At 40.1% G+C, this 12,056-nt stretch overlaps 1 protein-coding gene across 1 annotated transcript in view; it reads right to left on the bottom strand.

Annotated features, from left to right (window-relative positions):
- Positions 1-1,591: 1,591 nt before the first annotated feature.
- TrpRS (Tryptophanyl-tRNA synthetase) overlaps positions 1,592-12,056 on the bottom strand; it is an 84,744-nt gene continuing 74,279 nt past the window's right edge. The window contains exon 8 of the mRNA XM_067137581.2: positions 1,592-1,917. The gene's annotated coding sequence lies outside the window, so the exon portion shown is untranslated. The remainder of the gene's footprint in view (positions 1,918-12,056) is intronic.

Genomic DNA, 12,056 nt, shown 5'->3' with positions numbered 1-12,056 from the left:
ATTATAACTCCCTTTATGCACTCAACTTGCATATGCTTCGACTTCTATTAATATATACCAATAATTTGCTTGTTTAACAACAAACATGAGTGTAGAGGTCTCCCAGTGCAAGTGGGCGGTATAGTACTTGAACAGGAAGAAATTAACTGCTTCATGGATGAATTAGAAACTGTCACATCAAATACTCAAAATTATTATTATATCTGAAAAAGATACTGTTTGATTAAAAACAGAATGACATGTTTTGTTCATGAAAGAACATTAGCAGATCACACTTTTAATTATTATTATTATTATTATTATTATTATTATTATTATTATTGGATGAATATTATTAAAAAGTGACTCCTAGCTGGACTAGTGAAGAGAGAGGGACCACAAGAGGAGTACTTTATTAATATAATGAAACATGTCATTCTGTTTTTAATTAAATTATACCCTTTTCAGGCATAATCTGTTATTAAAGGTTTTCTTTTTTAGGTATTTTCTAATTTATCCTCAGAATGAAGAACCCGACAGTTATAGGTAGATTAACAAAGTTGAAACTGAAAAGAAATGCCTTTCACTATAACAAAACCTACCGCAGACGATGATGTGCATTATTAAAGACCTTAGGCTTGGAGTGTACCGGAGAAGCACAGGACAGTGACTGACAACAACTTCATATAAGAGTCAAAGAGTCAGGAGATTGTTGGAGAATCACACAGATGACAGTCACCACCAAATTCTCTTCACGGACAAGAAAATTTTCACTGTGAAGGAAAGATTGAATAATCAGAATCACTGCATTTTTTTGAAAAAGGAGTGAGAATACAATCATATCACAAACTACCAAAGCAACATTCTGGAAAGGGTTGTGAAGCCCTTAAAGCACTAACTTGTTTGCAGGTAAGCACTGGATATTCCAGCAGGACTGAGTGCCTGCTCACATGGCCATGTTGACTAAACACTGGCTGGAGCGTGATGTGGCAGAGTTCAACGCATCTTGTTGGAGATCTGACCTTAATCCATTACACTATCACTAGTGAAATATTTTAAAGGAGATCTCTAAGCAAAGTCCTTACAAGCAAATTTGATTGAGACAGCAGCCTTAATACTGCTATAAATGGTGCGCAAGTCGGCACACAAGTGGCCAGATCACTTGTCACCACAAAGAGTAAATATTTTGAGCTTTTTAAATCTAGCATATTATATGTAGTCCGTAACAAATAAATACCATACATGCACAATATTGTCATTTCTCTATACACTAGCCACCTTTGTATGAGGGACAGAATTTATGGCATACTAAGTAACGCATTGTACACTATCTTAATAATAATAATGTTATTTGCTTTACGTCTCACTAACTACTCTTACGGTTTTCGGAGAAGCCGAGGTGCCGGAATTTAGTCCCGCAGGAGTTTTTTTACGTGCCAGTAAATCTACCGACACAAGGCTGACGTATTTGAGCACCTTCAAATACCACCGGACTGAGCCAGGATCGAACCCGCCAAGTTGGGGTCAGAAGGCCAGTGCCTCAACCGTCTGAGCCACTCAGCCCGGCGTGTACACTATCTTGCTACATCCAAATCATCTAAAATGCTAAATGTACATTCAAGTTTGTTTATTTAAGAAATAAGTTATGAAGCATACACATTTTACAACTTTAAAAAAATACTGTATACTGTACACTGAATTCAGGTGAACTGAGTGAATATCAGATAATAAATTAACACATGGAGCATAGCAAAGAACTAGTTCCAATGTGATAACACGATATAGAGAGTAACATACAAACCATCCAACTAATTGTCAAGTAAATGGCTGCACTTTTTTCAAATAAGGATCAATTCATTTGTAAACTTAACTGCACTTTCTTCATCTTCTCCTTCCCCTATCTGTGATCTTACTTAAAACTTTCCAGTACACTGGATTCTGTAAACAAAATAAATGACCAGTATATTATTCCAAAACCATATTATAATGCAACATGAGGGAAAATCACTACAGGGTACTTCCTGCACACTTTTTATTGCTCAATGACTATAGCTACTGTAGACATTGTTATCAGATCTAATGATGACAATCTAGTAAATGAACAGAGAAATGGAATTCTATCTTGTACAACAAAAACTTCCAGTAATGTTTCATGCATTTTTTATTACATGTCTATTTCTTCTCATACACTTGACAGTAACTTCTGATGAACGTATGTCCAAAATGCTCTGGTTTACTTTGCTGTGGGACCAAAAAGTGTAATCAATGTTAACAAATAATTTGAACTCCCTTCTCAAAGACTTATGTGCACAAACATGAAGGTTAACCATGTGTTTTAGGAAGACAAATCTGAAATAAATAGTACTTAACATTTCACGGATATATTTTCAAACACTAAAGCAATTCACTGGAAAATTGATAAGAAGCTTCCTAGATTACCATTCTTTTATACCGCGTGATTCAGCCGCCCCTTCCAATGTAGTTTTATGCAACCCAACTAATGCGTGACATGGTTATATGGTGGCTGCTCCCCTGCAGCCATACTATACGGTACTAATGTTCAATGAGCACATTTTGCACACGATTTTGTACCCTACCGGCAGATTATATCGTCCACTCACAAAATATGACCCCTTGAAATCATGTAGCAACGTCCTTTGACCGTGTTAATGTGTAGTGCCCCGTGACCGGGTGCAACAAATGGGGAATCAATGCATAAAACTAAGTGACAGTGGAGTAATTAATGTCTTAAACACTGAACCACATGGCGTATGTTCTCTACTCTCATCGTACTACCAGCACATTCACAGCAGTGTAGCATAGTGGATGTGGTTAGGCGTTAGCCTAGCAATTGACGGAACGTGCTATCTGCGGTTCCAATCCTGCATCATTCAAATATTTTTACATCGTATGATGTTTGAATAAGTAAACACAGGCCCACGTTTGCCGCATTCAAACAGTAGAATGACGCTGTTATTCATCCTGTGCCTTGCGCATACCCCACTGGTTAGGGCCTGAATGTAATTTCTGCTGTCATTTGGCATGTTTTTCACAGAGCAATAAGTTGACATGCCCCTCATTTATGGGGAAGCAAGTCCAGCCCCGTGGTGTAGGGGACAACGCGTCTGCCTGTCACCCGGCGGCCCCGGGTTCGATTCTCGGCCGGGCCTGGAGTTTTTAATTGTAATGATTAATATCCCTGGCCTGGGGACTGGGTGTTTGTGACGACCTTAATCTACCTTTCCTCACACACAACATTCCACATTAGCGCCATTCCAATTACACACAGGTTCATACAATATGGTCCCAGTAGGGGCAAAAGATCCACACGGGTCAACGCCCCGAACAAATAGCATTTAAAAAAAAATAAAAAATAAAAAAAAAAATGGGGAAGCAAGGTAAAGTGCGTGTGAGGCACGACGTCTTACCACGAACAGGCGACACGAGGCTGCTACGACATTCCACTGCATTGAAAGACGCCCAAGGACAACAGGCGTGATTTCCAAGCAGCCACCAGACCGTGATAGGCCCCTTATGTCGGGTGAAACAGAAGAGGCTGTTCTGGAGGCAGCTCGTTATATTCCAACACGTCAGTACAAGGGCGACTGCACAGCAGGTGAACACCAGCCAGCCGCCCGTCTGGCGAATACTACATGAACATAAATTTCACCCATACTATCTTGAGCTACACCAGAAACTCCACAGGCGTGATTTCGAAGCTCAAATGGAGTTCTGTTGGTAGCTATTGGACAGGTTGGAAAATGGTGCAGCATTCATATTGCACATTTTGTTCTCGGATGAATCACGCTTCCACAATAATGGGAACGTTGATCGCCACGACATGCACTATTGGAGTCTGGACAATCCTCACTGGGTGCAACAGGCGGCCCATCAAGTACAATGGGGAGTGAATGTGTGGTGAGGAATCTCGGGGGATCGCCTGATTGGACCATATTTCTTTAAGGGCCATTGGATGGGCCCACACTACCTGCACTTTTTGCATCAGGAACTCCCACTGCTACTGGAGGATATGCCCTTGCACGATTCTTTGACAATGTGGTAGCAACAGGATGAAACTCCACCACATTCAACCTGTTCATAACCATCTGAACAAGGAACTGTCAAGATAGGACGAGGAGGCCCTGTTTCTTGGCCTGCCAGATCAATGGATTTAATGCCGTTAGACTTCTTCTTGTGGGGGCATTTGGAGAACGTTGTTTACACTTGAGCGCCGGAAAATACCGACCAGCTCCGGCAACTAATCACGGACGCCTGCCGAGCAGTTACACCTGGAATGCTTCAGCGTGCAGGATGATCTATTGGACATCAGGCTCAAATGTGCATAAACCAAAACAGTCAAGTTACGCATTTGCTCTTGTAACATATTTATCTCAACACAGTATTCATAACTAAACTCTTATTCGTTTGATCAAAATAATCATAAAAATTCTACGTCACAAATGAGATATATGGGGAAGTACTGTATCCCAAGGCACCCCAAGAAGAAAATAATTATATACGCAACAGAAACCTACACAATAACAGAGAAATAAGAGTAGAGTATAGTTCTTTAAAGAGAATGGTACAGAAAGAGGGACAGAGTGAAAAATGAAGACATATGAAAAGAACTAAAAGTGCACAAGCTAAATGAACAATTAGAGTAAAACGACTGAAATGGTTTGGACATACTACATGGATGAATAAAGAAAGAATGACATAACAGACACCGGAAGGACAGATGACAGGAAAGAGAGGACATTGAAGACTAAAATTGTATTGGATGGACTTGGTGAAGAATAGTCTGTATGTGTCCGGCTTGCTAACTAATCGGCCCTTCTTAGAGCCACAAATACATTCATTCACACAAAATTTGCATGAAAGCAGGTATTGAACTTACATTACGAGTGATACGTATTAAACAAAAATTTAAAAAACACGGAATCATCACCCCAGACTCAAACTTCCCACCTCATACATAAGCCCTCTCTGCCGTGCCTTTACCAACCACGCTATGGTTTCATACGGCACACTGTGCTGCTTATAGCATGTATTACGTTTACTGCAGTCACAATATCACTTTAGTGTTTCGCGAGCGTGTCAGGTTCATATGATCTAGAAGGCACATGTATGCCTTAGTGGTTTTTTTTTTGCTAGGGGCTTTACGTCGCACCGACACAGATAGGTCTTATGGCGACGATGGGATAGGAAAGGCCTAGGAGTTGGAAGGAAGCGGCCGTGGCCTTAATTAAGGTACAGCCCCAGCATTTGCCTGGTGTGAAAATGGGAAACCACGGAAAACCATCTTCAGGGCTGCCGATAGTGGGATTCGAACCTACTATCTCCCGGATGCAAGCTCACAGCCGCGCGCCTCTACGCGCACGGCCAACTCGCCCGGTACCTTAGTGTTTAATACGAGTGTAATATTATGGTGTCCTACAATGGTGAGGCAGTAAATACCAAGGTATCCAGTTGTGTTGCCTGAGCTTACCGGCAGGGCAAATGTTTTCAGGACGGAATTAATATTGCAAGTTGCATAAAACTACATTTGAAGGGACGGCTGAATCACACGGTATGATTTTTCAAGGAGTTGTCACAATATGTTGAAAATTCTGAAAGTTCTCAAGTATATAGTTATTCAAAAAAGTCAAACAACTTAAGAGCTATAATATTTAACACAAACTTGATTCTAATAATCACATTCTTGTAAATAACCTTCATTCAAATCAGAGTCAATTTTACATCACACATTTGCTCTCGTAACGTATTTATCTAAACACAGCATCGTTTGATGAAAGTAATCATAAAAATCTGCATCACAACTGAGATATATGGGGAAGTACTGTATCCCATTACACTTTACCAAAAATGAAGTTCAATAATTTTCATGTGTCTTATTTGTTAGTTTGTTTCAAATTCCAAAAGTCAAGGAAACCGAGGTTGACAGTTGTCATTAAAAGAAAATTTTAAAAAATGAACAAGTGACAAATTTAGGGCTAGATTCCACCTCACCATAATAAACAGTGCCTTGGAATGCACTACTGTTCAATGTCTGTTCACAGAATTTTTCTGGAGGCAATGGACGATCTTGACATAAGCATTGTTATTAAGGGAGAATGCCTTTAATAATATTCAATATGCAGATGATACATTAGTCTGTGGAGACAGCCTGGAGGGCCTGTAGATACTGATGAACAGAAGTGAGAAAAGTCAGTATTATACGCTGTCAATCAACATAAAAAATGCAAAGTAGGTAATGGAAAGGAACAAACAAATGCAATTCAAGTCATTCTATTCATGCACTTGAAGATAGAAACAATAAAAGGAATATGAAACAGGAAATACACTATGACAGGACAGTGTCAATAGAGGGAGGTAGGTAAGGGTTGTTCTGCCCGAAGGCAGGTCCGAACCTCCGCAGAGGTATTCCTGAGCCGGAGTTTACTTGCGGTAGGGTGGCCAGTTCCTTTCCGCTCCTCCATTCCCTTACCCCCCACCAACAGCGCGTGGCAACCCATCCAACTCCTGACCACGCCCAATGTTGCTTAACTTCGGAGATCTCACGGGATCCGGTGTTTCAACACGGCTACGGCCGTTGGCAATAGAGGGAGAACCTGTTAAAATTGTTAAGATAAGTGGCTGAGGAGAAAAGGATGTGGAAGAACAGGGATTGACGAGGGGAAAGCCAATCTATCTGCAGACAGCAGTGTATGAAGATGAGGAGATTGTCCTTGTCTTTTTTTTCTATTTTTCTCTCTTCCCACACTGGCCTGTCATTGTGTTTTTCCTGTTGTGTGTTCCTTTCATTGTTCCCATCTTTCTATATATGTCATTAAATAAAAGACAAAATATATTATGTTTCCAAGAATAAAAATCATTATCTAGCTCAGCTAATGGCTAATAATCACCCAGTAAATGAACACACCGGGGGACAACAATTAACGACCGGGCAAGTTGGCTGTGCGGTTAGGTGTGCGCAGCTGTGAGTTTGCATCCAGGAGATAGTGGGTTCGAACTCCACTGTCAGCAGCCCTGAAGATGGTTTTCCGTGGTTTCCCATTTTCACACCAGGCAAATGCTGGGGCTGCGCCTTAATTAAGGCCATGGCTGCTTCCTTCCAACTCCTAGCCCTTTCCTACCCCATCGTCGCCATAAGACCTACGTGTGTCGGTGTGACGTAAAGCATCTTGTAAAAAAAAATATTTAAAAAACCAACAATTAACGAAGACTGGGATCAGTCATCAGAGATAAGTCCAGAATAGGAAAGTCCCAAGGCGGAGATTCTGAGGAAGTTGAAGCTATTTAGGTGTCACGTGACTGCATCATCAAATAATCAGGATTTCTTGGACAGACAATGTTCTGAAAAGAAACGGAAAGCAGAAAGAGGTTCTTTTGACAGTAAAATCTCAAACTGGAGATTTTAGGGCCTATCATGAAGAACACATAAAGATATGCTTTATTACAATTGATTCTCCACGGGAAGACAGAAGGAAATAGAGGATCTGGAAAAGAAGAAGTTCTTGGTTGAAGAATTTGAGAACATGATTCAATACAAGTCCAGAGGGACTTTTCGGAACTGTTACAGATAAATGATGTGTTGCCATAGCGATTGCCAACATCCAAAACAGATAGGCACCTCAAGAAGAAAATAATTACATACGCAGCAGAAACCTATACAATAATCGAGATAAGAGTAGAGTATAGGCAGCTGAAATGAAGTTCCTTAAAAGAGAATGGTATGGAAGGAGGGACAGAGTGGAGAAATGAAGATATAATGAAAAGAACTGAGGTGTTATAATTAATAAATAAACTTGAAATCTGACGGTGTACGTCTTCGTATATCTGTATAATATATTTGGACCTTTCGTATGTGTTGTTGGACCATATGCACGGCACATTTTATACTTCTATGTTGGTAACAGTATATTCAACTGCCTAAAATGTGTACGTTAACGCCATCTATGCGCGCGCAGTGGAACTTGTGGCGAGTTTGAACGCTGTTAGACAGATAGCGCCTGACTCACAGGACTGTCAGCTGTTGCGCTGAGCACTCCACAAACGACTGTCTGCTTGTCTGCTATTTGAACTTACTGGAGTAAGAGGCTTTGTAATGCCTACTATATATTGCAAGATGAATATCGTTGCTAAAGGAATTGGATAAAGTGGTGTGGTGCATCTCTTTCAGGGATTAGTTGTGAATATAATATAAATATATTTTAATTTGATGAAAAGGATGTAGTGTTTAAGATAGGATTAATTTTGTTGTGTGACGGGTGGTTGCTTGGTGCACTGTTCATTATGGATTATTTGGTAATTTAGTGTTCTTCATTTATGCAAGTACTGCATCTTATTTATTCGTGGATTAGTTTTTTCTAAATTTTGTGCGGGCATTCATTTACATCATTGTGATGTCCGTTGAACTCTTGGTGTGTTTTGGTCTTTTCCCATTTTATTTTTCATATTATTTATTTTATTTCTGGTAAATTTGGGTGTGTGCTTCTCGTGACGTTTTCTTCACGCTGGTGTCTTCATTTGAATTATTGCCATCCGTGCTTGTAAATTCTGCCTGTGTTTGGTGTAAATTTTATTGTGACATCGTGTTCTATTTATTTTCATTATTTTAATTCAGGTTCGTTTCTCCTCTGTAACCGTACATTTTGAATTGTGCACCGAGCAATCTCTGTTGACACTAATTTTCCAAAATAATAATAATTATAATTAAAAGCAATTAAGGTAGATAGTTATATCTTGGGCTATTTGGTGACAGTAAAGTTTGGTATTATTCATTTTACGTGTAGTGTTTCTGTAGAATGTAAGGACATTGTTAATGGAGGGCTTTAATAACGTTTATGTCATCATTCTTGCATTATTGAGTCAGCTTATCTCCTCGAACCGTCTCTGTCTGCCATTGTTGATTATCTGCCCTTATCGTTTCCTGGTCGTTACGTAACTGTTGTACTGTTATTATTATCATCATCTTGTCGCGTGTGGAGTCTGCCTCTGGATGCTGTTGTGTACGGATCTCAATTGTTGTTGCACTCTCACGAGTGTGTATCAGTGGCGGTTCGTGCATGAAGGGCTTTTGGGCGCCGCCCCGCCGCCTTTACTAAAACACGTAACATAATTTCACTCCGTAGCTGATTATATAAAGAGATGGACAAATGTAGCAAAGTCTAACTTATGGTAGTGTGTTATTCAGTTAGTCAATGTTATCTTTATTGTTTTGGCTGTAAACGTTTCGCTTTTTTATTTTCAAAGACATGGCAAAGTCTGTCTGACCATGGCATCCGTTCAGCAAGCACGATGTTTTCTCTTTGGTCCAACACGATGTTTTCTCTTTAGACATTAGGCGGTCGGGTGCTGGCAGGAGAGCCCCCAGTAAGTTCCTAGAGTTTGACAAGAGCGAGGGGTGCGGGAAGAGCCTTGGAGACGATATGGGCTGAAGAGCCTTGGAGACGATATGGGCTTGTCAGGGGAAGGAAGAGTGCAGGCGGGGTGTATGCTTAGAGCATTTAATACTTGGCCTGACCGGCAGAGCCCGTAGCAACGCCGCCAACCACTTTACAATGTACCTAGGCCTTTTCTCACACGTCTTACGTTAACTGTTGTTAGAGGTTAATTCCAAAACTGTTTACAAAACAGGGGATTCCATTAGACTGACTATTTAAAGAATTCCGTTCTAAAAATAAGCTAAAGTAAATATTTAAAATCTAATCATAAGGTGATGGCACTATTTGTACGTTGGTCACATTGCTTTGAGATTTGAGGAAGCCGAAAGGAACTCGGGCGTGCATTGTTCTCGTGAATGTCATTGTCATTTGTGATCAGTGAAACAGGAGTAGCCGTGATTGCAGTAGCTGTTAGCCGGCTAATGTTTGTACAGTTCCGATGACATCAGAAAATGAAAGGTGCTTCTGTACGCTGAAAAGGATTAAGTCGTTCACTAGGAATACCATGGAGGAAGACCGACTTAACGCGCTTGCTATGTGCTCCATCGAGAAACAGCTGTTGGCAGTTCCTAACTTCAACGAACGTGTCATCAACCACTTCGCAGAGCAGGAGAGGAGAATGGATTTTGTATACAAGCAAGTCAAGGTATCGTTACCTACTTTCTTGTATTATTTTCATGTGTATCTTCATCCCGTCATTATCATCATCGTCATCAAAGTACGAACTTTATACTTATAATAACAATTGACTGACATTTCGTAATCTACTAGAATTGTTTTTCGGATTCAGTTGTTGAGTTTTCTTGTTAGTGGTATTCGCTCTGCTGTTTTCACACTTCACTCCACTTCACTTCCCTACATGTGTTGTAATATCTTAGCCTGTTTTTTTGAACCTCAACCTGAAAAGTATGAATTTAGTGGTTTTGTGAACATAAGTATATGTTTATTGTCGATGTTTTAAGGGTACGTAGATTGTAATGCTTTCGGATTTGCGGTGCTTTAAGTTTCTACTTTTTTCCACTTTGCGATATTATCTGATTTTCGCTACGTGATCGTTCTGCCTCGGAAGAAGATACCTACAGTATTTAGCCAGTGTTTTATTATTATTATTATCATCATCATTATATTTCATCTACAATTATCGTGGCGCTGGCCAGTGAAAACTGGGCCGTTGGAGAGGGGGGGAGGAGAAGATGATGGCACAGCCCCGCCAGAGTAAAATGTCACGAACCGCCACTGGTGTGTATTTGAGTATGTGATTACTAACATTTTGGTATTACCTGTCCGGTTCTCTCTTGAAGTGTACGGTATATGAATGATGATTTCTCGTTTCTTTCTGTTTGTGTTTTAAATTTGGGGGTGTTAAATTTTACTATGCTATTCGGTTCTATTTCTGGGGTATGCTATGTGACTGATATTTTTCGTCAGATATGTCTTGGTGATTCATTTCGTGCGACACGCTTTGTATTTATCTTCTTCTGCTATGCGTTCGGTGTGGTAAACCCTTCATTAAGAATAGTCCTTAGACAATTTATTTATTTTAAGTGTAGATAGCATGTTATATGGTACGTTTTAAGTTTATTCAAGGAGCTCCTTTCTTAGTTAGGTCGCTAGTGTTAGTATTTCTTTAATATATATATCATCATCATCATCATCTGTTTACCCTCCAGGGTCGGCTTTTCCCTCGGACACAGCGAGGGATCCCACCTCTACCGCCTCAAGGGCAGTGTCCTGGAGCTTCAGACTCTTGGTCGGGGATACAACTGGGGAGAATGACCAGTACCTCGCCCAGGCGGCCTCACCTGCTATGCTGAACAGGGGCCTTGTGGAGGGATGGGAAGATTGGAAGAGATAGGCAAGGAAGAGGGAAGGAAGCGGCCGTGGCCTTATGTTAGGTACCATCCCGGCATTCGCCTGGAGGAGAAGTGGGAAACCACAGAAAACCACTTCCAGGATGGCTGAGGTGGGAATCGAACCCACCTCTACTCAGTTGACCTCCCGAGGCTGAGTGGACCCCGTTCCAGCCCTCATACCACTTTTCAAATTTTGTGGCAGAGCCGGGAATCGAACCCGGGCCTCCGGGGGTGGCAGCTAATCACGCTAACCACTACACCACAGAATATATATATATATATTTTTTTAATTTTGTACTATTTATCTAAATTATTTATTTATTTAAATTAAGAGATATTATATTTAATTGTTAAAAACCTCACCTTAGGATTTATAAAAATTTTAATTTAAAGGCTCTATATTTAACCAAAGGTGATTTAATTGTTTTATTTGCTTAAATTTCTAACTTCATTTTCTTATTGCAGATAAAATTGCTTTTATTTCACAAATTTATTTCCTGCTAAAGATGTAAAGTTTTGTATAGTTTACTGAATTATAGTAGTCAAGGTCTGTCTAGGGAGGTCAAGTCACGAATGCTACTTATGGAGCCACCATATTGGGTCTTTAAGCGAGCGTAACCAAAGGCAAGTGTATTCGAATTTAGGGGATTTCGGTACCGTACATTGAAATAAAAACAAAATACCAACTATTTTTCATAAAGATTTTAATTGGACATCTACTGTTCATGTATACAACGTATATAAATCTATAACGCTTAAATGATATGAGTACATTCAC

Source organism: Anabrus simplex, chromosome 1 (assembly GCF_040414725.1).
Source record: "Anabrus simplex isolate iqAnaSimp1 chromosome 1, ASM4041472v1, whole genome shotgun sequence".
NCBI lineage: Eukaryota > Metazoa > Arthropoda > Insecta > Orthoptera > Tettigoniidae > Anabrus > Anabrus simplex.
This window is presented reverse-complemented; position numbering and strand designations above follow the sequence as displayed.